Here is a 27,596-nt window from a genome sequence, read left to right on the forward strand (position 1 = left end):
AGACAGGGATACATTAAACGCCTAGGTAACAGCTGGATAAATTCTACAGAAAGCATCAAGACCACAGCTTTGGGAAGGATCCAATGCACTTAAAAATGCTGTCACTGCAAAGCGTTAAGACTTCCTGAATAGGACAAGCAAAATGGTTTGCCATAATAACTTGAGAGCAGCACACCACTTCAAAAAGTATCCTTGTGGTGTGATATCAGAACAGGAGCATTATGCCTAGACCAGCCTCCCTCAACTGGGTGATCCCTTGCCAGATGTTTTGGATCACAACTCCCATCAGCCTCAGCCAACATAGCCAATGGTCAAGGATAATGGGAGTTGTAAGACAAAACTTCAGAACTGGACTAGACTGAACTCAAGAAGTTCAAAATCACACAAATGCTACAGGGCTCCTCCTCCCTGTAACTCCAATGAACTCAACTTGGGATGCATGCAGTGTTGTGTGCATGTTGTGTGATTTTATTTTTAGATTCATCCGGGTTTTCATTCAGCCATTGTTGCTGTGTGGCACCTCTTGATTTCTGCACTTCAAGCTCCTGTTTAAAGGCACAGAAAAAGGACAGGGCTTTTGTTCTTGTCAAGTTGGCAATAGTGTTGTCAATACAGGCAAATACATGGGGAGTTAAATGACAGGTGCCCATGACCTTCCTTCTTCTGTCCCACGCCCATTCCAGTGGGATTTGGACATGTTTTGAACCTCAAGAGGAAATCAAGGTGAAGAGTCCTTCCATGGGATAGGTTACAGTATTTTTTGCAGGTTCATTAAAATATTTCATTTTGATTTGCCCCTCATATGTTCTAGTGCTGTTCTTTGTACATTGGAGGTTTAAATGTCCAAACTACAGCAAGAAAATGATCATATACAGGATAGGGTGACCATATGAAAAGGAGGACAGGGCTCCTGTATCTTTAACAGTTGTATTGAAAAGGAAATTTCTGCAGGTGTCATTTGTATATATGGAGAACCTGGTGAAATTTCCTCTTCATCACAACAGTTAAAGCTGCAGGTCACTCTAGTATAGCTCCTGCAGCAAATCCATGAGTAAACTACAGGCTGGCTTGCCCACTTGTAAGTAAAATTACTCATGCTATTTAGGATGACCAGATGGAAAAGAGGACAAGACTCCTACACCTTTAATACTTGTGTATAATACAGAATTTTAGCAGGTGTTGGCTTACATGATAACCTAGCTCTACTAGTAGGCCTCATAGAGATTTTCAGTAAACCAAAAGGATTTCTGACTCCCACTTTTTTAATAGCAGCAACAAAATGTCTCTTCTCCCATCTTTATCTTGCTGAAATGAAGAAAGCTTGGGGACAACTAGGAATGGATTTTTGTGTGGAAGGTCTTTAAGTTTCATTCAATTCCAGTCTTCAAAACAAATTCTTGGGCTCAGAATTTTTCATTTTGAAGTTTTCTGGCTGGTGGATCTCAGAGTTGCAGGGAAAAAAGGGGGTACACAGACCCCACAAGCCTGAAGTTTGCCCTAATACTGTTTCAACCAGAAAGTTTGAAGGGGAGTATACTTAATGTGATGAGTTTCCAAGCATTGTGAAGAACATTTCAGGAAAATTAGTACCACTTTAACATCATGTTTACTTACTTGAAATAAAACCCAGAAAGGAGCCACCCATCAGGGATAGCACAGAGAGTGAGGTGCTATAGATTTCTCCAGCTGCCTGAGGTAAGTTCTGGGAAATCTGATGTACAACAGCTGGCGCAAACAAGCATATCCCTTAGGTATGGAACATTCATGGAAGAGAAGGAAAACCCAATACCTCCATTATATGGACAACCGTCTGATTAAAGGGTTATTATTCCATGTTGTGCATTAGCTATGCAGAAATTCAATATCATACCCTGATGTGTTGCTGCTGCGTAATGTTTTGGAAATGTCCTATTTATTGTGGAATTAACATAGTTTTCTGAGAAACACAGGGTGGAGGACTCACTTTCACTCTTGGGTGGCGAAGTAAACGGGAACCATGAAAGGGAGGGATTTTAGCAGTCTCTAAAGAAGCTCCATTCATGCAAGCCATCACCTTCGTGGTTTTAAATACCCATATGGTCACTCTAGTGTATAGGTGCCATTTGCATCCACAAGTTTCCCATACATTTTTGGTTGATATCAGTCACACAATCTCAAACAAACATACCCCAAAACCAAAGAGAGGTTGATTTGAAATAGTGTAGTTAAATCAGTCACTCCATATAGGAAGAAGTAATTTCTTGCTGATAAGTCAGTCATGTCACTTGTATGAATCCAGATTAGTATCTTAAAAGAATGGGAGGAGTTCCAAGCCTTAAAATAACTGGAGAGTCAAAAACTAGCTTAAACAACTGACTGTATTGTGAATGAATGTTGATTTGTAATTAATACCACTGTCATAAGAACATAAGATGTGCCATGCTGGATCAGATCAAGGGTCCATCTAATCCAGCCCTCTGTTCACAGAGGGGCCGACCAGCTGTCAACCAGGGACCAACAAAACAGGACATGGTGCAACAGCATCCTCCCACCCATGTTCCCCAACAACTAGTGCACACAGGCTTACTACCTCAAATACTGGAGAAAGCACACAACCATCAGGGCTAGTAGCCATTGATAGCCTTCTACTCCTCTGTCTATGCACCTCACATGCCAAGAGGGTTCTGTCGCAGGGATGGACAAACATGATGCTCAAACTGGTTCAGTTTCTCTAAATTCCTTCATGAAGCTCGTTTTGCCTTTTTCATGTTTTGAACATGGGTGTCTTTGCTATAGGCTAAAGCATGAAAATGTGGATTTGGGGCCAAGGGCCACATACAGACCTAGAACTCCAGACTGCCCATCTCCAATTTACACAAACCTCCACTTATTTAACAATCTATTACTTCTAAGTATAGCATACCATAAACATAATTCTTCAGCAGAAAGTACCATTTACCATTGTTGTTGTTTATTTGTTCAGTCGCTTCCGACTCTTCGTGAATTTATGGACCAGCCCACGCCAGAGCTTTCTGTCAGCTGTCGCCACCCATAGCTCCCCCAAGGTCAAGTCCGTCACCTCCAGAATATCATCCATCCATCTTGCCCTTGGTCGGCCCCTCTTCCTTTTGCCTTCCACTTTCCCTAGCATCAGCCTCTTCTCCAGGGTATCCTGTCTTCTCATTATGTGGCCAAAGTACTTCAGTTTTGCCTTTAATACCATTCCCTCAAGTGAGCAGTCTGGCTTTATTTCCTGGAGTATGGACAGGTTTGATCTTCTTGCAGTCCAAGGCACTCTCAGAATTTTCCTCCAACACCACAGTTCAAAAGCATCTATCTTCCTTCGCTCAGCTTTCCTTATGGTCCAGCTCTCGCAGCCATAGGTTACTACGAGGAATACCATTGCTTTAACTATGTGGACCTTTGTTGTCAGTGTGGTGTCTCTGCTCTTAACTATTTTATCAAGATTTGTCATTGCTCTCCTCCCAAGAAGTAAACGTCTTCTGATGTCCTGGCTGCAGTCAGCGTCTGCAGTAATCTTTGCGCCCAGAAATACAAAGTCTGTCACTGCCTCCACGTTTTCTCCCTCTATTTGCAGTTATCAATCAAGCTGGTTGCCATAATCTTGGTGGTTTTTTTGAGGTTTAACTGCAACCCAGCTTTTGCACTTTCTTCTTTCACCTTTGTCATAAGGCTCCTCAGCTCCTCCTCGCTTTCAGCCATCAAAGTGGTGTCATCTACATATCTGAGATTGTTAATGTTTCTTCCTGCGATTTTAACTCCAGCCTTGGATTCCTCAAGCCCAGCACGTCACATGATGTGTTCTGCATACAAATTGAATAGGTAAGGTGAGAGTATACAACCCTGCCATACTCCTTTCCCAATCTTAAACCAGTCCGTTGTTCCGTGGTCTGTTCTTACCGTTGCTACTTGTTCGTTATACAGATTCCTCAGGAGGCAGACAAGATGACTTGGTATCCCCATACCACCAAGAACTTGCCACAGTCAAAGGCTTTAGAATAAGTCAATAAAACAGAAATAGATGTTTTTCTGGAACTCCCTGGCTTTCTCCATTATCCAGCGGATATTGGCAATTTGGTCTCTAGTTCCTCTGCCTTTTCTAAACCCAGCTTGTACATCTGGCAATTCTCGCTCCATGAATTTAGAGCTACCATAGTTGCTGTTGACTTTTTCCCCTTTGGGGGAGTCAAATTACCAGGGCCACCTATTCATTTTGTCAAACTTTACAGTTGTTTGGATGATCTCAATGGAATTTACTCCCAAATGCAATTAGTTCTGTCGCTTAAATAAATCTGTATTACAGATGTAGGAGGCCCAGTTCTGTTTCTTCAATTCTATCACAAATGGGTGGACATCTTAATGGTTTACTTGTTGTGCACTTGAATATGACATTTGATGAGCCAAAAGAATGGGACGTGTGCTTTTCATTAAGACATGTGTTCTCTGCAACTCCACATAATGAACATTTCACCTGAGCTTTGGCACCTCTTTTGAAAAACAATCTACGGTGCTCTTCAAAGCACTGCACTGGCATGAACTCATGCTTGTCAGTAAACTTTAATTAAATTAAGAGAGAAGCTGTTCTAATAATTTTCATCATGAAGTGTTGTGACACCTGCTTGCCAGACCTTGATGCTTTTGTTGAAAAGCTGTTTTGAATAAACTTGAAGAGAACACCTAAAATACTTCACTTGCTACTAAGAAGCATCATGAAATAATTAGGCACACCTCAAAACATGACGGCTAGTTATGCTTCTCCATGGGGGGGATCAGACAGGTGAAATTATTGTATGAAATAAATAGTCTCATTGCTATTTGAATCCTGCCTGCTGCACATTAAATCACCTGAATTACCTGCAGCCATCCTGATATACTCACATTACACTGGATCTGGACATATGCTGTGTCTACACTGGTAGTACGGCTGATGTAGCCAATCCATGTTTGTTGTGGGAGGGAGGGAAGAGAGGAACACACACAATCAATATATATATATATATATATATATATATATATATATATATATGCAAAAATGGCATCAAAAGGCAAGACATTCCCCCAATGTCCTGGAAACACTGCCAAAGCCCACCAACCAGGGATCATGCAGTTGATGAGAGCCACATGACATCGACACATAACATCACATAACATGCAAGAATGTTACCTGCATGTTTCTCCTTTGCCTAGGGTGACCAGATACAAAAGAGGGCAGGGCTCCTGCAGCTTTGACTGTTATTATGAAGAGGGAATTTCACCAGGTGTTGCATGCATACAAATGACAACTGCTGAAATTCCCTTTGCAATACAACTGTTAAAGATACAGGAGCCCGGTCCTCCTTTTCATATGGTGACCCTACTTTAGCATGCTAAGGACTACACCAGCCTGAAATCAGAAGGTTTCCTTGCAGAAAAGGACCAGGCTTGCATTGGGATATGGTTATTTCTGGATATAAACTCTACAGGAAGGACAAAGACATACTGGGGGAGGTGTTTCTCTGTAGGTCAAAGAGGGCATAGTGTTGAGCAGACTAGAACACCTAAAAGGGGTAGGCTCTTTCAAAGAAATACTGTAACAATACTGGACTCCAAAACTAATTTAGTGCTAGGAATATGCTGTCGTCCTCCAGTTATATGTCCTGAGCAAGTGTGGTAGTGGTAGGTTGGATCAAGGATCTGCCTTCAACAAGATGTTTGTGGAAGATCCCTCAGCCAAATTTTTAGGGATCTCCTCTTCCCTCCATGCCATGGATCAGCCAATTCAACAGGGGCTCTTGTCTGTGTGTAGCATTTTCAGAGGGGTAGAGGAAGAAAAAGAAGGGGTGCAGGGAAGACCACTTCTATCAGTGTGGTTCATCCAGTGTAAATCTGGATGCAACCCAGTATCTTTTTAGTTTTTCAGCTAAAATAAGTATTTATTAATGATCTAAACTTTTACCATAGTGTTACATTTGACTAGAACTAGCTTAAATTGTAACTGTCTCCTTTAAGTCTGCATCCTTAGCTATTTTGGCTCCATAATCATTTTCCTCTCAATTGGCTCTGGCACCATGCAGACCATATTATTAGTACAGGAAGTGGCTTATGCTACTATTCTTATACTCAAAAAAAGATCAAAGTGTTTCTACTCATCATTAGGTTACCATTCATCTCCATAGCATTAACAGGATGTGGGTTTTCCCTCCATCTTGAAAGACTGTGGTTTTGATTTTGCCTCCCACCTTCCACCTATAAAGCATATTGGTCTGGAAAGTACCATCCACAGAATACAGGGACCTGCCAAGGTTTACAGGAAACTTTCATTCAACGAATCAACCCTATTCATCATCAGCACCATCAAATATGTTCCTCTTTTAAAATGATGTTGAAATGAACACTAAGGAACAGAATTATGTCTGAAGGGGATTTCCCCAAAAGAGCCCTAAAAGTCTTATTCATGAAAAAGTCCCCAAACTTGGGAAATCCTGAATTCCATTTTAACCCTAGAGAGTGTCCATAGATATTTTACACTTTTCTTGGATAACGGAGCAATACCTATCCAGATCTCTAGATAAGGAACAAAAAGAAACTTACCACACCTATTCAGGGAATGCTTTTTATTCAGTCATGTCTTTTCAGTTGTAATCATGTACACATTTTCCTGGGAGCAAGTCCCATAGAATTCCTTGGGCTTTACTTCTGAGTAGATGTGAATAGAAATGCAGTTATTCATCTTTGATGAGCCAGCACACTAAAACATTCTTTCTCCCTATCTCAGGGATCGTTGGATTAGGTGGTAAGTATGGATAAAATAAGTCAAGAATGTTCCCTTCCCTTCCAAACCACACACTCTCAAAACTTCTGCTATAGCCAAGTATTTGGGGAGTTTGTGATTTAATGTCAGAGCTAGCTTAACTTTATAACAGAAGTTTCTTGTGTCTTTATTCAGATTTAAAAATGAATTACTTTCAGCTGTTCTCATGTCTTACAAACACTCATGTTTGTTTGTTTTAAAATCAGTGTGGGGATTTGAATAGTTGACCTTAGTATATACACTTTTACTCACTTTCATCAATAATTTAGGGTTGGAATTCTCAAACATCTTAAGAAACAGTATTGCCTCCATTTAAGGAAGGGGCCATTGATCAGTGTGATAGAGCACGTGCTTTGAACACAGAAGGTCCCCTGTCTGATCCCTGGCTTCTCCAGGTAGGGCGAGAAAAGAATCCTACCTGAAACCCTGGAGAACCGCTGCCAGTCTGTGTCGACAATACTGCGCTAGATGGACCAATGGTCTGACTTTGTATAGGGCAGCTTGCTAGACTCCTATCATATCATTGAACTATATGAGATGTTCTGATGTATGACATCAATGAAAGAAGCCAGAGAATACCCAGTCTGCATGCTTTTCAATTGTGGTCAAATGAACTTTATAACGTTGGGGTTGTCTCCATGGTGTCATTCCACCCATTTTCATCATTGTGCTAATGCCAAATCCAGTACTTTGATTTCATTTGCACACGCTGTTACACAAGGCATTTTTTGCACAAAATCATTTTACGACATATTTCACAAACTGTTTCACAAGTTGTTCCACAAGCCATTGCACATCTAATTACAATATTATTTGGCTAGGTGTTGATTGTGCTAGTTGTCCTTCTAGTGGTTGTGCAACTAGTGGAACCACCTCCTGTATTTATTTTTTGTAGCCTAACATTGCATGTAACTCTTTTTTTAAAAAGAAAAGGAAGTTCAGTTATATTCCCAGATTGATCTATTGAGGACCAAACTAGATTTTTCTCCCTCTCTCAAAATACTAGAACCCGGGGTCATCCCATGAAGCTGATTGGTGGGGGATCCAGGACAAATAAAAAGAAGTACTTCTTCACACAGCACATAGTTAAATTATGGAATTCACTCCCACAAGATGTAGTGATGGGGATGGCTTTAAAAGGGGGTTGGATAAATTCCTGGAAGAGAAGGCTAACAATGGCTACTAGCCCTGATGGTTATGTGCTACCTTCAGTATCTGAGGCACTAACCCTGTGTGCACCGGTTGCTGGGGAACATGGGTGTCCTGCTTTGTTTGTCACTCGTCAACAGTTGGTTGGCCACTGTGTGAATAGAGTGCTGGACTAGATGGACCCTCAGTCTGACCCAGAATCTTAAGTTCTTATGGTCTTACATAATAGAAACGTACAGAAACTGATTAAAGCTAGTACTATTTCAGCATTGCTAACTTGTAAAAGTGGGGCTAAAATGGATATCAGTAATTTCAACCCAGGAAATATGTAGTTAATTTTGACTAATATACATTTATCACACTCATACCTAGGTTAGCGATGCTATCTATTTAGAAAAGGCTGGGTTCTGTTTGCCCTTCCTACCTCTTTCAATTTTTCATATGTAATTATTCATCAGGATCACCCAAAAATGCTAGTTTAAATTGTATAAGCTATAACTTGGTGACTGCATAATTGAAAGTCAATATGCACAATATAACCCAGGATCATAAAAACACAGAGAGAAACGTAAGGCTGACAGGAGCACACTCCTGTGGAAAGAGATCAGACAGTGAATGCAAGCATGCAGTCAAGGGAGATACGCAATCCATTCCACCCACTCCTGGAGAGTGATCAAGTAACAAACACCTGGTTATGTCTCCTGTGTTTTCTTCTTTTTATAGCCTTCAAAAGCTGGAACCTGTCTGAGGCACACACCAATGCCAGCCAATCTGGCAATTAGCACAAGTGTTAACAATAAAGTCATGTGTCTCTTATGCTAGCTCCTTTTCCAACTGCAAAGGTGGGGTTTGGCTCAAACATATATAATCTATTCCAAGAAATTACCTTTCAGGGTCACTTTCTTCATCACTGCTCAGCTGCAATCACTGCAAATGAGGGGGAAGGTGAGAAGGAGTAAGAGATATGCTGCCTGATATATTGTCAGTGACATTTTCTTGGTTCATAACCTATTTCTCCCCAATAGCTTTCCTTCCTGCCGTAAGATCTCTGAATGCCATCTCCCAAATCATTACAATGTTGCTTTACAAGACCTGCTACAGCACCTTTTTAATGCATCTCACTCTGCACCAAGCCATGCCTCAGCCCCCACTTAGTGGGGAGGATATAATGGGTGACATTGCACCTTTCACTATACAGTTTTGTTTTGTTTTTTTCTCTAGCTGGGATTTCTAGGAAAGCAGCTAAGTGTTTGAGAGAAGCTTGAAATGTGAAATACATTGTCCCCAATTTTAGTCAGGTAAAGCCCCCTTCAAACTTGATCCAACTCAAACTGGGACTTGTACCTCACATCTACCATGCCTTCTGCCATTTTTTCCCACCAATCTTTTCATAATCCAGATAGATAGGGATGGGCAAAGCAGTTAACACTCCCATTTCAGAAGGACAGGCCTTCATTGCAAATGGCATTATAAGTGGCTTCACACAAAATTACAAGACTGAATATGGCTTTAATGTGAGTTGTCATTGCACCATGGGTTGTTGTGTTCTGTGAAACAAGCCATACTAACAAACCATGGATTATTAACCATGAACAACCCATAGTTCACACTCCAATAACAAACTATGGGTTCGCCTTGTGGGTTATCCATGGTTAACAAACCATGGTTTGTCAGTCCAATTGGGTTCAAACAACATAACAGCCCATGGTTCAACAAACAATGGTTCAGCAATAACCCATGAGTATGGGTTGTTGTGTTGTGTGAACCTTGAGTGTGGGTCATTGTGTTGTGTGAGCCCAGCCAGTGTCTGTTGCAGATACAGATCATATGGCTTGATTGCAAGCCATAGGTTCCTGGACTGCAAATGATGGGCTGTGTAGCCAAGACTTCTCCTGTTGGGATAGGAGTCTTCTGCTGTCTCTTATCCTTTTCCGAAGGGAATGATTAATTTATTTATTTTACTTGGGGAAAGTTGGCTACAAAGAAGAGAAGCATTGGCTAAATCAAGCTATTTGAGTGTTCTCTCAAACAGTCTACAAGCCCTCTGTTTGAGTCTTCAGTTGGAACATTTGAACAGACTGCTTTTATGGCAAAGGCAGATGGGATATGTTAGCCAGCATAGCCAATGGACAGGAGTTGCAGCCCAACTTCATCTGGAGGGCCACACATTTCCAATCCCTGACTTATACACTCACTCTTTTTGTAAAGGCTCCTATAATCATAGAAATTGTTAGCCTGTCCAATCTGCCCTGAAAATAAAACAGCCTGTTCAAATGTTCCAACTGAACACTTGACAAAGCTCAAGGGGTTTTAGACTGTTTGACAGAACACTCAAACATTTAGCCACTTGGTATAGGTCAAGTGATGAGCTGTTCCAGAAATCCCCCCCCCCAAAAAAGTGGGGTTGCTGAATTTGGACATATGCTACACCACATATTATCTTCTTTTCAGACTACATCCTAAGGGACAGTCATGCTAGATCAATTAAAGGAGCTGTGGACCGTGTGTACTGTCCCAATTTATGTCCCATAAGGTTGGGAGAAAAGTAATGGTACCAGCACCAATGGACCATTTCCCTTGATTTCTCTTTTTCCCTCTTTTAAAAGCTATTGCACCACATCTCTGGACTCAGTATTGTTTAAATAGCAGCTGCAAGGGAATTCTTCTGAGAGGGAAACTCTCGGGAAAGCTCTATATACACACACACACAAGATCACAAGCCATGTTTCCAATTGCATCAGGAGATAAATTATGTTCTTTTCCTACGGTTGATAAGTCAAGACTCAATTACCTTGCACACGTATTCTTTTGTGGTGTTTATGATAAAATTATGTGTTGGTTTATGAATAATAATAACTGAGCGCAACAGTAACGTCTTCAGCTGCTGACAGGACTGAGAAATGGGAGCCTGGTTTTCACTCCAACGTCACAAAAATAGCACCTCTCTCAAATGAAATATTAGCAGATGCCTCATCAATAATGTAGCCCCAATCTGATTTGTAGCCACCAGACGCTGAAGGATTGCAGCAACAGGGGAAGGGCATATCATCCATGGAATCTCAATGACTTTCCTGCTTTCAAGATCTGCAGGAAGCCTAAAAAGTACAAAGAGGTGGTGCCAATTTTGTTTTATATCAGGAGTGCAGAATCTCTAGCCTTCATGCCTAATCCAACTGGTGGAGACTCTGCATCCAGCCTGTAGAGACCTGTGCCACTTCCACAGACATGTCCAAAAGCAATTGTGCTCCATGCAGCTGGGCTGGCAGAATAAGACTTCCCTGCCTCTCCATCTCCCTGAAAATTCTACGCAAAGGGTTGGGGGATCATGCATGACCTCTGGTGTGATGGGATGGGAGGATCCCTGAAAATTGGACACAGGCACTTTCTGTTGGAGTCTTTCCATCCACAGATCCTTGGCAATTATCTGTGTTTGGTAACCTTGACTGGGCCACATTTGTTTGATTCAGCTCCATGCATGTTTGAAGACCCTGTACTTGCATCCACAACTGCAATGTATGTAGAAACACCAGTGAAAACATACAACTGGCATATTTTCTGGGTAAAGAATAGCTTCCCTGACTGATTCATGTTGGCTAGGGGGGAAATAGGATAGGGTTACACAGGATATCTCACTTTATCAACTCATACAACAGACGCAAAAATGTTTGCGCAATGCCATGCTCTATGCTGGGTTGAAATCCATAAATTTAGTCTAATAACAATGAGCAGAAGATGAGAAGATGGTTGGGATGGGTGTTGGAGATCAGAAGCTGACTGGTAACATGGGCAGTCTAAAACAAAAGCTGGCGTCTCACAAAATGATTAAAACCCTGGTGCCCACCAGATGTGTATAGACAATGCCCATCCTGGTTGGGAATTATGGGAGTAACAGTCCAATCCATCTGGAAGGAACCAGGTTGGGGAAGGCTGCCCTACAAACATATTTTAAATGTCTTTTGACTATGCACTGTGACTTTAAGCAATTCAGAGTTAACTTCATATGCCAGTTAACATTGTACAAGCTGCTGAGATTATTCCAAATAGGGATGCAGTGTTTAATCATCAGATAGGATGAGACAAGAATTGAATTATCAGAATTTGTGATAAGAATATTGCAGAGTCTATGATTTGCTTGTCTGAAGTGGAGATATTAACAATTTTAATCAGTGCAAGAATATGTTAGCAGGCTGTTATGTCACCATGCAATTTTAGCTCTAAAGATTACTATTTGTACATGCTAACCCTCACATAAAAAAAGAAAAATCCAATAGACACAACTGGAAGTTTTTAGGAGGTACGTTTTATTTTTAAAAGTCCAATAGCATCTATGGGTAGAATTCAACTAGTTCCCTTCATTGACAGAAGCTATCATTGCATGTGGGTACCATTTACCCCTAAGAACATTTCCTTATTGCCTACCCAGGTGTAAATATAGGGAAAGAGCATACACCCAGGTACACCATCATGGAAGACTTTATTTTTCTTCCAAACACAAATCTACATGGCAAAATATATGGAATTCTAATTTTTGCTTCTTGCAGTTTTAATCTTCATTGTTGTTGTTTATTGTATGTCGTTTACATGTTCTGTGGCCTTTTTTTTTTTTTTTTACATATTGTGCTTATCTACTAGAGGTGTGCTCTCCGCCCCAGAAATATCTGGTAACTGCGAACATCCGTGGAACATTCAATCTTCCAGAGCTTCCAAACCCATTGATTAATATCAGAGCAGAGACATGCCCAATCGGAGCTTCTAACATCTCCGAAATTATCCTGTTTTTCAAGCATCAATGCTGTGTGTGTGTGTGTGTGTGTGTGTGTGTGTGTGTGTGTCTCAATTGAATATCTCCATATTTGGATGACACTGAGGGAGGCGAGAGGTCGCTTTGATATTGACATCTGTGGCTAACCAATTAGGAATTGCCACAGCTCTGTCCATGACCTTGTTCTCTAATCACAGTGTTCGGGGGAGTGGGAAACACTAACTGGCTGCTGGTTCTGGCCATGGGGAGGGTGGGAGAGGGAGTGTGTTTCTGCTCAGACTCATAGAAGTCAATTAAACTATTACTCCTATTGGTTGGCTGGGCTTCCAGTGCAGGGGTGGGGGCTCCATCCAATAGATCTGGGGGGCACCAGGTTGGAGAAGGCTGGAATAGAAACTTCCACCAGCAGCAGTGGAGCTCTGCATCAGCAAAGTAAAGGATAAAAGCTCCCTCCATAAATCTGCAGAGGTGATGAAACTGCCAAGTTTCATCTCTTTATCTTTAAAATTACACAGATGTAAGCATTTTTGTTAACTTACATTTTAAAAATTCCTAAAAATCAAAGTATGAACAGATCTGATTCAAGCTTGGTGTTGCTAAAGACCTCCTTAAGAGCTATCACCATGCCAAGTTTCATCTCTTTATCTTTAAAAATGAGGGATCTGTAAGCATTTGATTAATTCCCATTGACTAGAGCGGTTATCCGAAAACAGGCAGTTCTCCTATGGTTAATACAATGGGGTGGAGTAAGGGGACCTGCTCCAAAATCAGGGCAGAGAATCACCTCAATGAAGCTCTGGGTCAAATACCCACTTTGCACACCCCTATTATCTACATATACAAAATGGAAAGCTTTCAAAACAGTTGTTTTCCATTGTGATATAGTTAAGGATAAGCAGTTCTGCTCCATTGCAGTGACCCACTTTGGGCCCAAATCCTTGTGAAAAGCTGTGATATAAATCAGTTGTGGTAGCTGGAATGGCTTCCTAAATTCACTCTACAGCTCTGCAGTGATATTTTACTGAAACATGTTTGGAATATGCAGGCCTCAGGATCTAGCAATAGTCTGCTTTCTCATGTCTGAGTGGGTGTACTGTCTTCCAGACTCTTAACCCCTTATTCTTAGAGCTAGAGCACATGGTAAGTTCAAATTTCATCAAGCCTTGGAAGAGCCTCCACCGTGTGTGTGTGTGTGTTTACATCTGCTTTTGAATATAACATTTTTGGATTTTGGGGGGGTGAAGGAGAGAGATGATATTTTTAAAAAGAAAGAAAAGAAATCTAAATGCATATATTTCATAGTAGTTTATGTTTAAAAATAGGATTGTACTGTGAATTCATATTTTTAACATGGCTACTCTAATCACTGCCCTGTCTTTGGAGTAGGGATGTGCTCCACTCCGATTAGAAGCGGAGAATCAGAAGCAAATTGGCCTGCTCCGCCTTGCCCAGAGGCGGAGTAGAAGCGGACCGCGGACCCTTAGAAGCAAGGCGAAGAGAAGCGCCCATAGGCGGAGCGCTTCTCTTTTCGCGGAGCGCTCCGATCGCCATTTTGAAACATTTCACCCATAGGATTGCATTGCGGAAAAGAAAAGGGGATAACTGTGTTGTTTTTGAAGCTATCTTTCTGAAACTTCTTGTGCTTAGAGAGTCATGGCTGGGGGTCATTTTGAGCCTACTCTCAGCTCTCTGCATGGTGCGGTGCGCTTGCTATAATTTTTGGAAAAATCGGGTAAAAAAACCAGGAGAGGTACCTTTTTGAAGTGCTGAGAGGCAGAGTCATGATCACATGATCCCAAAGTTGGAGGAGGGGATAGGCAAAATGGGAGTTGGGATACTGGGAAACTTTTCTTTCTTAGTCTGAACAGACTTTTCCCAGTGTTTTTTAAAACAGTAGCCCCACCAAATGCACAAACACAACCTGAAATCATATACTTAGCAAATAAATAACAGATAGGAAACACAGCACTGCTACCCACCCTAACCTTGGTGAACAACTGAATAGATGTGGTGTAAGGGGATGAGGTCCCCTAGGGCATGTGGACGTGCCCAGTGCACACACTCTCCTGCCCTTGGAGGGTCATCAGAGCCCTTCAAAGAGTAACCAGTGGAGAGAGACTATTGCCTATAATGAGTTGAAGTGGCAGGTCGCTTCTTAACACTGGCAATTACTTAGGGCCAGTCAACAATTGGCATAATTCCCCCTCCCCCTGGGCACGTCCACTTTCCTCTTACTGGTAAAAGACAGACAGCCTTTTTTAAAAAATTCTTCTTGTTGTTTATTCAGCAACACTGCTGCTTTTAATTCCACCCCTCCTTTGTTTATTTATTTATTTATTTATTTATTCCATTTTATATTTACATCCCATAGCCCAAGCTCTCCTGGCTTTTCCTCTTCAGTGAAGTCAGGCAGGCTTTCATTGTGGTTCAACTCCTTATTGTTGTTGTTGTTATATTATTGCTATTAATATTAATTAGTACTGCTATTAACATTATTATTTTGTTGTTTAGTAATAGCTGTGATCACAGTGCAGTCAATTAACTCTGAAGCAAGGATCACAAAGCTTTACTCTTATCCTCCTAGCCTCCTAGTTATGGGATGCAAAAGAAAAGGCATCTCTCTGTGCTGCTCCCACCTCACAGGGATGGTTTGCATTACTGGCTTTGAAACTATCCTTGCCGCACTTCCTTGTGCCCCCAGAAATGTCTGCTGCCTGCCTGCCTTCCCTCCCTCCTCCCCTGCCCACCTTGCAGGGATGGTTTTTGTGTGTCTTGCTTTGACTCAGGGGATAAGTCCTTCCTGCGCTCACTTAGACTTTTTGAAGTTCCAAATCAATTCCAAATCAATATAGGTTTATCTACTCCCCAATTCATGGCATGTTGGGATTTCCTTTGAAATGGCCCCATTGAGCTGTCTGCAGCTTTAAATCCCTGAGATACTGGGGTGTCCGATTTTCAAAAATTCCCAAAAAATCAGGGGAGGCTTGGATTGGCTTGAGTCTTGGCATGCATGTGTATACATCCATGAGGTGTCATGGTGCCTAATTTGACGTTTCTAACGTGAAAATTGACGTAGTTCTAGCATGGGACTTGATTTGGGGTGTGTTAGAGGTTAAAGCCCTGCCAAAAATCAGGGGATGATGGGATTTGCTTGAAACTTGGCATGATTGTGGATCTAGATGGCATCTGTGAGGGTGCCCACTTCAAAAAAAAATATCTGTCAAAATGTCAGAGAACAGTCCATGTCTGAAAATGAGGTGTCCGATTTTCATAAATTCCCCAAAAGTCAGAGGATGATGGGATTGGCTTGAGTCTTGGCATGCATGTGTAACCATGGATAAGCTATCATGGTGCCATGTTTGAGGTTTCTAACATAAAAATTGATGGAGATATCGAAAGGGGCGTGATTTGGGGTTCTGGGTGGTGCGTTAGAGGTTAAAGCCCCGCCAAAAATCAGGGGATAATGGGATTTGCTTGAAACTTGGCATGAATGTGGATCTAGATGGCATCTGTCAGGGTGCCCACTTCCAATTTTTTTATCTTTCAAAATGTCAGAGAACAGTCCATGTCTGAAAATGGGGTGTCCGATTTTCATAAATTCCCCAAAAGTCAGAGGATGATGGGATTGGCTTGAGTCTTGGCATGCATGTGTAACCATGGATAAGCTATCATGGTGCCATGTTTGAGGTTTCTAACATAAAAATTGATGGAGATATCGAAAGGGGCGTGAAATGGGGTTCTGGGTGGTGCGTTAGAGGTTAAAGCCCCGCCAAAAATCAGGGGATAATGGGATTTGCTTGAAACTTGGCATGAATGTGGATCTAGATGGCATCTGTCAGGGTGCCCACTTCCAATTTTTTTATCTTTCAAAATGTCGGAGAACAGTCCATGTCTGAAAATGGGGTGTCCAATTTTCATAAATTCCCCAAAAATCAGGGGACGCTTGGATTGGCTTGACTCTTGGCATGCATGTGTATATGTCCATGAGGTGTCATGTTGCTAAACTTGAGGTTTCTAACTTTAACAGAAAAAAAGTTGTAGACTTTTTTGGATTTCAATGCAAGCCTATGGGGGGAAAGCGGAGCTCCGATCCGGAGCTCCGCAGCGAAGTGGACTATAGGCGGAGCGGGGCGGAGTGAAGCGGCCCAATCTGCAAATTGCAGATTTGGAAGAGAAGCAGATCGGGGGGTCCATGCACACCCCTTCTTTGGAGGGGTATTTAATAGAACACTTCTCAAAGAAAATGAGCTGCTGAAGGAACAGTTTGCCCATTTTGTAAACGTATGTGTTTTTCTGTAGGTATTCAACTGTTATCTAATATAATGAAGCCACCAGAACATGGCAAAGAAAGTAGCCATTTTGAATTTCCCAGAACTAAAAAAAAAAAAACACCATCTCAAAGAATAGCTTTCTGGGAGAAACAAAATGGTGGCTGCTCCAATTACCTTCACTTAAAAAGGAATTCACCTCATCCCGGAAATATAGCTGAAGCAAAACTGTTTTGAGGTGGGTGAAACATCTGTGAAACAGTCTTTTTCATTGGGTACAACTCTATCAGGAACTGACCTTCTAGCTGACAGAGAGCCGCCTGGACATGCTACATCCAGGTGACTTCTGGATCTCCCACAATAGTTTTGTTAGGGATCTCTAAAAATATGTAATCAACTGAAGAATGGTGTGTTCAAAAGTACACATAGATTACATGAGGAAAACAGTTTCAGAATATATTTTCCCTACCTCCATTTTACATTAACTGGATAGAGCCACTATGAGTCTATGCTTCAGTTAAAATCCATCTGCTAGGGAATGCTGATGTTCTAGAGACTCCATGTGTTGTAAAATAATCCTAGTACATCTATCAACAGTTAATTATCTTTGGACAGCTAATCAATTTAATTCCTAACTAAATATTTCAGGTTTCTTGGCTTATTAATTTCTCATCTACTTTAAGTATTAACCCACATACATATAATTCCCAAGACAGTAATCCTAAATCCCCCAGTGGGAAATAAGTAATAATTTAACTTAACTTTAAATGAAAACGGCTAAAATTATTGACAGCATAATTATCCGAAGCTAAGAAATGTAGTGCTGAAATACAGTTACATAAATACAGATAATGAGATGCTCCACGTTTTGCCTAAACTCAAACTTTAAAAATTATATTTATTGTAGGCACAATTTAGATAAAGTCTTGCTGAAATGTGAACTATAATCTTGGATCAAACTTAGTCATACTCATAGTAGACTCACTGAAATCAATAGAACTTAGTTATGGCTAAATTAAATCCCACTGATTTCAGTGGGTCTATTCATAAGTCTGGATCCAACCATTATATTTATTTATTTTAAAATAAATACATTTGTCCTGATTGCCCAGCAGCAGATAGAAACGCTAAAATGGGACTCAGCTAGACAGGAACCCGGGAGAGGGAGATCAAATCCCTCTAGAACCAGATGATAGCCTCTTCTCACCACCAGTCATCAAACCTATGTTTGTGGTACACTATGAAGCTGGGTGGACACAGTTGAAGAAGAGAAGCTTCTCCCTGCTTATCCACCCAAATTTTGGTCATGGAAGCCAGGTTGACCCCACTCATCCTGGATCAAATCCTGGATGACAACTGATTTATAAAGCAAAGTCTTAAAGTACATCATATGGTACTTTGGATTATGACAACAAAATACACTGCCATTACTTACATCTAGACATATTGTAAGAGGTTTTGTTAAAGATCAGTTGAATGATCCTGAACATCACAAATGTTCAGATTACCAGCAAACATAAAATGATAGCAGAAATATTTGCTGGCTTTCAGGGCAAATTCCAGACCACTACAGGATTTATTTTAATTCCTAAATAATTTTCTTTGCAAACTCACTGAATATATTGTCCCATATTCAATATATTTATTTTTATGGGAGAAAAGGAAATGATCACTAAATGGAGGTCTCTGACAGTGGATGCACATATCCTAGTAGCTTTGAGGTTTTAGTCTTCTGGAAAACCTCACATATTACATGACCTACATGTTCAGGGACAGCCTACAAATCTGAAAGGGGAAAAATGAAATTAAACATTAAAACAGTATTAGTTTTAAAATCTCGATCCATTAGATCTGATTAATCTTCTCAAAATGAACGTGATTGCTATTGTCTCAGTGTACCATCTGGGCATGGGAGGCTGGAGGGCAAACACAAAATTAATCCTAATCGCAATGAAAACAAGAGGAATACTATAACAAGGACAACAATCGTTTTGTTTTGGAGAAAATTGTAGGCACATATTTTGTGTCCAGCAGTAAATGACTTTTAACATTTTTCACCCCTGTACAATGGCTTCAGTACACATATCTGGAAATCCCAGTGCACACCAAGGCCTGCTTCACCTTTGAGGCATGGTTGCTGCCATGATACTGCTCTGCAATGTTTCTCTTCCACATCACATTTGTAATGTATGGATGCTGCATCTTGTGGAAGCAGGCCAGATTACGTGGGTAACTTGCATAGCATCAGCAGCACCCTTGGGCAAAGAAAAACACCCCATTAATCAAGCTATCCTGTGAAGCAGAAACAACCACAATCCTAAAGTGGAAATATACAAATCTTCCCCTAAACACACACACACATACCATTTTATCCTTGCAATGACCTGTGAGGTAAATTAAGAACATAGGGAAATTGGAAAGTGCTTTATATTGAGTTAGACCATTGGTTCACTAGTATTGTTATGTTGACATTGGCCCTGTTCAGAAGACACCTTAAACCACAGCTTTAACCATGGTGAATAAAGCAAAAGGCCTTATTCACCATGGTTAAAGCCATGGTTTAAGGTGTCTTCTGAACACAGCCTGGCTTTCTGGCTTAACCACTATGGTTAAAGCCATGGTTTAAGGTGTTTTCTGAACAGGCCCACTGATTGGCAGTGGGAGCTCTCTGGGATTTCAGGCAAGATCGGAGGTGCTGGGGATTGAACATGGGCCTTTCTGCATGCACAGCAAGAGCTCTGTCACTGAGCTATGGCCCCTCTCTGCCATAGGAACCTAGGGAAACCTCTCAGGTTGGGCTGAGAGACAGTGATTGGTCACAATTACCCAGTGAACTTCTATGCTGAGCAGGGATTTGAATCCAGGACTCTCCGCTCCTAATCAGACATTCTAATCACTACTCTACACTGGTTCTCCATATGGCATGTGCATATGGAGCATTCCCCAACATAATGGAAAATGTGAGAAACACTGGATGAACAGAGTTTTATGTCACAGTTAAGAACATAAGGGGCTTTTTGAATAAGGCATTTATCCTAAGAAACTTACATCTCCATTTTTTCTTCACTCATAAAAGTGCAACTTTTCATTAATTCCATCTCCTTCAGATTTTGAAGTAGTAGTTTGCTGATCACTGATTCAAACAGACCTAATAATATACTCTTCTAACAGATAGTACATTCATAAAATATATTAAGATTCTGTTTAAATCCTACTTTTTGGTACTTTCACAGTGTAGATTCTTAGTGAACAGCTTTGATGAGCATGCCAGTAAATATTGCTTTGTGTAATGACAGCAATCACATATATTTTGTGCAGGGAACATTTTTCAAAGAACGAGTCTAGACAGTGTTTTACAGTCCTGCTGCCAAACATTGCAAATCAGTTAACTATGTGTCAACGTTGTCTATGAGTCTATTTGGCTATATCTCTTCTTACAATAAGCAAAACAGCCTTAATTTCATAGAAAAAAGCAAATTAAATTGCAACTGCATTCTTAACCACTCTGTGCCTTGGATGTACTACAGTTAATTTTTCAATACAGTTAAAAAGGGCTTTTCCAGCTGACTGCAATGACAGAAGCCCTTCCAGATTGTTCTCCATTAATTTGTTATAATGGGGCATCTAGTTCTTATGATAGTGGTAAAGCTGTGTGGAATGCACCGCTTCATTGCTGTCCTATCAGGGCAATCTGATTTGGTGTTAGTTGGGCTTCAGTCTAATTGCTGTTGCCAAAGAGCACTATTTTGGCTCACTTTTACATCTCCACATGATCACCTCTATTTTGGTATCCATTTTGTCTGGAAATGTTATTTGGCCAATTTGGACATGATGGCTTTGGCTGATCCCATCAACACTCTCTATTAAAATGGAAAGTGTGCCCTAGCTCTTTATACACTGGCTGGTGAATTCTTGAAAGAGTGAAAGCCAAATTTCCCCCACTTCCTAATTAATTCAATACCAAAATTATCACATATCAATTGTCTACTAAAAGTCCTGGTTTCTGTGAGATCTTCCAATTAGTACTGGAAGATCTACTGGAATTAGTACCTACCTAGTGTTGAGCATCCCCCTTAATCAAGAAGGATAGTGATTTAGCCTTCCCTTTTGCACACACTCTAACCTTGTATTATTTTTCTCTTTCTATGACTAACTGGTCACAGACCTTAGTGTCATGAGAACATAGGAAACTGCCTTAAACTGAGTTAGACCATTGGTTCATCTAGCCCAGTATAGTTGACACTGACTTGCAGTAGCTCTCCACGGTTTCAAGCAGGAGTTTTCTCAGCACAAACTGGAGAAGCAGGGGATTGAAACTGGGACCTTGTCCATGCAAAGCATGTGCTCTACCACCGAGCCATGGGTCTTCATTTCTGGAGAGCACTCCTGTGACATGATTATGTAATATAGCTTTATTTCCACATCCTCTCAGATCCATTTTTAAAATGGCAGTTCTGCATCCAGTCAGGACTACTGCCAGCTAGTCTGGTCTCTCACCAAAACAGCTGGTTGGAGCTTCTGTTTCTGCCCCCTCTTTGTTTGCACTTTAAAATCCAAACCATGGCTCCAAATGAAAATTTAGGTGAGAGATCAGATTGGCCATCCCAGCAACCACCCTTGGTGCAACCCAGGCTGAAGGGGAGTCAAGACATAGGGTGTTTGCCCCATCTCTCATCTCTAAGTATGGGGGCTGCATGGCCCTGGGTTTATATCCCAAGGTCTGGCCTTAACACCACCACTGCCTTTGGGGCAAATCATAAAAAAGGAAAGGCATAACTTGCTCCTTCCCTAATTTCTGTCTTTCTTGCAAGTTTACCAACTTCCTGTCATGGCCCAGAACTGGCATTGTTCAGAGACTGAAGCCTCCAGTGATAGTGATTCTGTAGAGGCACCAAAACCAGTTCCTGGTCCTTCTGAAGTGGATCCCACTGCCTCAGATCCTATGTCTTGTCCACACAATCCCCAGGAGATGCTACAACCCTCAGATTTTGAGAAGTGGACTTCAGACTACTCTAGCAAACAAGGAGACCTTGGAAAGCAGTGGCTATGCCCTACTCCAACCTTTATTTCCTTGGATAAGGCAAATCTTACTGGGAAAAGGCTGTTGGCCCTTTAATAGCCAGATGTGGCACCTGAAGAGGTGGAGTTTCCAGAGAGACTCTCCTGGCTTGACTATAAAAGCCTGCCAGTTGCTCTGTGTTGGAGTAATGTTCCAGTTTGATAGCTTCAGGATTGCTGACCAAGGTCCTGAAACTTAATCTTAGTTCCAGATGCAACCCAGCCATCTTGACCACACTGAACCTCCACACTTTCCCTGGATGCACAACATCTCCTGTTTAAAGATTGGCACTCTGGATTGCTCCTGGAATTCTGAGAATAGACTAGTCATTTAGTGAACCATCCTCATCTGGTTCAACACTAGATCCTAGCCTGCATGGAATTATACTCCCTAATCTTCCACCTGAGGGCTGCCCATAGCCTAGTCTAGCAGAACTTCAGGCCCATCCAAGGCCAGCCATTTCATGAGTTGGAGCAAATAACCTGCCTTAGGTGTCAGTATAGGGGGGTGGCAAACTGCCCACTCCCCCTCCACCCGCCAAGAGTGTGTCCCACTACTGGGTGCTCTGGGGAGTTCTGTTGGTCACTCTCCCACTGTGACATTTCCTGTAGTATGAGAGCAGGGCCAGTAGGATGCTCTGGAGATGCTGCCTGCCTGGAACACCCATTGTAGTGTTGCCAGGGGAGCAGCACCTCCAGAGAGCCCTGTCCGCAAACGCTGCAGCCGGTGGGTCTCTCTGGAGCAGCAACACTTCTCAGAGAATCCCAGAGTGAGCCAGAGGCTGGGCAGGCTCTTGGTAGAGCTGCAATGTCCAGTAGAAGAAACCTGGCCAGGTCCTGATGCATGGCTCTGAGGATGTTCTGCTCATTAGTGGAAGAATGCCCAGTGCAAGTATATAGAAAGTATATAGAAACTCATAATAGAAAAGAGGGTGTGTGTACACATTTCGTGTGGAGCACACGGTTGTCTGCACGCATGCACCTGAGCCTGAGTTTTGTCCAAATATTGCTCAAAAAAGGACTTTTTAAAGAATGTGCACACTTAAGGTATGAAATAGTGCAAACCTCACATCCTGCAAAATTACATTTTTGTGAAAAGTTGGGTGCTTTGTTGTATATGCACAATTTGTTCGATTTGATGCCACACAATTGATCTTTGCAATGAATTTTGCTTGCAGGTTTGGGGAAATTCTAGACTTGTAATTAGTACAGGCTAAGCTTTTATATAATGAGGTTCGGGATCTCTCCACCCCCATTCTGAAAGCACACATTCATAACTGAGATTTTGAACTGTCTTTCTCTAATCCCCATTTTCCAATATGGTGTTTGTGTGAGAGAGACTCTCTTTGCCTAAGGCATGGATTTTGACTGCTAATCCACATATCCCAGAGTAGATTTTGTATCTGTGTTACACAATGACCAGCAATTCCACTACACAGAGAACATTTGGCCCAAGATGAGAGTCCTGTTGGGAAGATTAAATCCTGAAAAGGTCAAATAAGCATGCTTTCATCATTAGTATTAGTGAAGGAGCAAAGGGGGGAAACTGACTGCTCCCTAATGGCATTCTTGGAGTATGATAAGCTTCTGGGAGGAATTCTCTGGGAGGCCAAGCACCATTTAACCTGTGTAATTCCGATTCACTCTTGTATACCTAGCCACTTCTATTTAAAGTCTGAATTATTACACAGAACTAATTATGGTTCTCCAAAGTCAGTGGGCTGGATCCAGACTTAGCCACACTTAGCCAGACCCATTGAACACAGTTTTTGACTGAATTACTTTCTTTTGACTAGCCAGGCTCTCATGGCAGCCATTATGTGACTGGCCCCCATGTACATTTTGTGATGGTGCCCACAGCTGTTTCTCAAATTCCAAAATGTGCCCACAGGTATAAAAAGGTTTGGAACCCCAGCCCTAAAGCAAATGAAGCACCTTTTTTAAAAAAAAAACCAAACCAAAATCTGCATAGATTTAAAGTCAAACCATCCTGTAGAAGAATGGGTGTTCTTCTACAAGCCTCTCGGGGTGAGTCTTTCTCTGCAATGGTGCAGTACTGCTACCTTGAAGCAGACTTTTTACAGAGGATAGTGAGGCCATCTCATTACTTACTTTTAGGTGCATTTGTTAAGACCTTTTTAATATATCATTTGTTTAACTTGGCATTTTCATTTGCATGTTTTCCCCTAGGATAGTGTTGCTGTTTTATTTCGTTGTCACTGCTGATGCTACTTCTTAGATTTACTTTTAATACTATTGTTTTGCTGGGCTTTTTCAGTCATGATTTATCATCATTTCCTTGAATATCCTTGGACAAACATGTGATGGGTAAATAAATAGATCTTTTCTCCATAGGAGATGAACACTAATTGTCCAGTGCAACATTGTCTAGCTGGTTTAGAACCTTTCCAGATGACCACTTTCAAGCAATGCACTGTTATTGGTTTATTTGCATCTCCCTATGCTCAATACAGCTTATAAGACCAACTTTACAACAAGAACTGTTGCTTCCCATTGTCACTGAGCACAGTTTACCCCCCAAAAAAGTGGTTCTATGCAAACAAGGGGCAGATTTAAAAGCAGGCTACTAAGGCAGGCTTAGGGGAAGAACTGACTTTGGGAGCATCTATCACAGGCTGTTTACTCAATTATCTACACAGCAGCTGAAACAAATATAGTATCAAGAGTTAAGCTTCGCTTGTAAAGCTGGCAACATTGACTTGAATGAACAACATTGCTGTAGTAAGCTTTTAAAGTCCTTGGCCCACTGAAAATTCATGACACTAGCACCCATTCCACAAAGTGTGTGTGTGTGTGTGTGTGATTGTAGGGATTTATGAGGACTTCATTTGGTCTGCATTTCAAAGTGAATTTATATAATCCGCATCTCCCAAACTAACATACAGATTGGAACACCGAGATCCTTTAGATTTTGCAGGTCTCCAAATTTTGCAAAACATTTCACAGCTCAAAAATATTTTGGAATGTGTTCTTAGAGATAAAATGTGAGAAATTATGCTCAAAAATTTGCATTTATGTTCTAATTATGTGCACATCTTCAGCTGATTAATACAGAAACAAGACAGAAGAGACTGAGGATTGAATACCCTTGACATTGACATGGACCAGAAATAGACTGATTCATACTTCCCTTTGGGACAGTGATCAGATCCATGTCTGCAAATGTATTATGTTGATTTTCCCCCAGGTTATATTAATCATGGCTTTCTGTATTACATGTGTAAGTCAGTTCTTCAAGACTGCCTTTTGCAGTGGGAAACAATGCATAAATGTATTGTTATTACTATTATTATTATTATTATTATTATTATTATCTGATATGGAAAATTCATGCATGTAGATCATGCAGTCATGAAATGAGCTCAAATACAGTACAAACTAAGGTATCCAAAAGCTGAACAAGTGGAAAGAGTGCCAAAGATTCTACTTGCCTGTGAAATCATTTGGTTTTACGGATGGTTCTGCAGGCATGGTCACTCACATAAATGGATTTGGTGGTTTGTTGCCCTCAGGGCTTAAATTGGGGTGGGGGGTTGGCAGTCCTTAATACAGACCACAATATCTCTTCACTCTCTGATGCCATCCACTTTTAGTCAAATTGTCCCCCCTGCCCCTGTATTGCTTTCTAAAATAGAAGCTGGGGTGAATTTCATAAAACTTGGGGAACTGCTGTCCCTTCCCTATAATTTGAGCACTAGCCATGCAAGTACCATATATGGTGTTTCAATACATACCACAAGAATCAGTGGAGGCTGATTGTTCTACTTTCGATAAGGCTGTGAAACCATTCTCAGTTTTAGCCAGAACCAGCCAGAACCGTAAAGGAGCTCTCTAAGGTGCTGAACCCCACCCACAAAATATGAGCAGCGCCTTGGATAGCTCCTTTAGAGTTCTGTCTGTTTCCGACTGAAACCCAGAATACATTCATGGCCCCACCAAAATGGGAGCCACCATCTTCCACTGGCAAGAACTCAAATGGCAAAAGCAAAAAGATAACTTCTTTATGTACACAGCTACATGTCTTTATTGTTGGCACTTTGTACTTTTGGCCTGCAACCTAAAGCTTTTTATGGTGACACCAATAACTCCCTGAAGTGTTGGGTTCTGAAAGGTTTCCTCCCTGAGATCAAATGGGAGCTCATTTTTCTTACCGATGTCTCCACCTTGATAAAGGAAGCCGACTTTCAGCAAGGCCATAACATGAATCCAATAATATTTGTTGAAAGCCTCAAGAAAGACCTCCTACCTCGTGGAGGTTTCTTTTTGGTGGCAGTGTTTGTTTGCTTTAACGTTGCTCCGCTGTTGTGTCAGGGCATTTAAATCATGCATCATGGCATGTTTTACACCCATTTTGTTCTCATTTATAATGCACTGTGTTGATGGTTTCTTTGTTCAAAATCAGAGCTGATATTGCAGAGATCAATCACGGAAATCAGCTCATTTCCTGCAATGAATCCTGCTGGGAGGCTGTGACATCTGAATTATTGTTATGGTTCCAAGCAGAAAGTTCACATCAATAACAGCTGCATGGCTTAAAATGGTATGTACAATGGCGCAGCAAACCAATGGGGTTTTACAGGAGATGTCTTCCTTCTCTTTGCCTCACCCATGGATCAGCGAGAAGGGATCAGCTGAAAGCCCCTCCTGGTGGTTGCTGTCATCCATGGTCCAGTCCATGAGTGCAGAACCTTAGGCCCAGGGACCAACTCTAGCTCATATCTTGGGTCTCAATCTGGCCCTCCAGGATTCTCCAGATTGAGGCCCCAACCCATTTCCCCAACCACTGATCATTTGGTTCTTTCCTGACTTTTGCAGCCCCCCCCCCCATTCTTGAAGGTTGAAAGGCTTCTCCTTAGGTTTAATCACTAGCAGTAAGAGCATTAAGGTAAAAGGCACTGGTATTTTGGGCCCACCCCTTTTTCCTTTGGTACCTCCCACCACTGGAATTGGGGGTGCAAGAGCTTCTCTGAAATGGACTAACTCTCCCTCTAACCCAGGCTGTTGTGAGGATATAAATGGGGAGACCTTTAGCTCCTAGAGGGAAGACAGAATAAAAATGTGACAAAATAAAAAACCTGAAGAAAAATGGATACTTGAAAAACATAATTGTCTTCCAATTATGTCTAACAGTTCAAAATAAGTCTTCTCAGCATGTTAAATGGTCATGGCCTTACTGTGTGCGTACATTTACATGGCTGTTCAGTAGAGACTAGATGCAACCAGTACACCACAAGGGAGCCAATTCTGAAGAGTGATGCTAACTCTGTTCCATGAGTGGAGCCCTTCCATTCATGGAAGGAGATCCTGGATCCAAGCCCTCGTATGCCTGGGTTAGTTTTGAACCTTTCTTTATTGTCAGGTCTTTATTGTCAGGTCCAACAGTCATTGCTGCTGAATTTTCCCCATTCATTTTTTGTCCATTTTCCTGCTTGAGTGGTGGAAACTGTTTTATGCTGATTAAGGCCATTGCCCTAACTAGTCCTAGATGGCAGACTGTGACTGGGAGCAGCTCTTCAAGGCCTCAGAGCCAGAAGTTTTTCAAGTATTG

This window comes from Elgaria multicarinata, chromosome 5 (assembly GCF_023053635.1).
Source record: "Elgaria multicarinata webbii isolate HBS135686 ecotype San Diego chromosome 5, rElgMul1.1.pri, whole genome shotgun sequence".
NCBI classification, from domain to species: domain Eukaryota; kingdom Metazoa; phylum Chordata; class Lepidosauria; order Squamata; family Anguidae; genus Elgaria; species Elgaria multicarinata.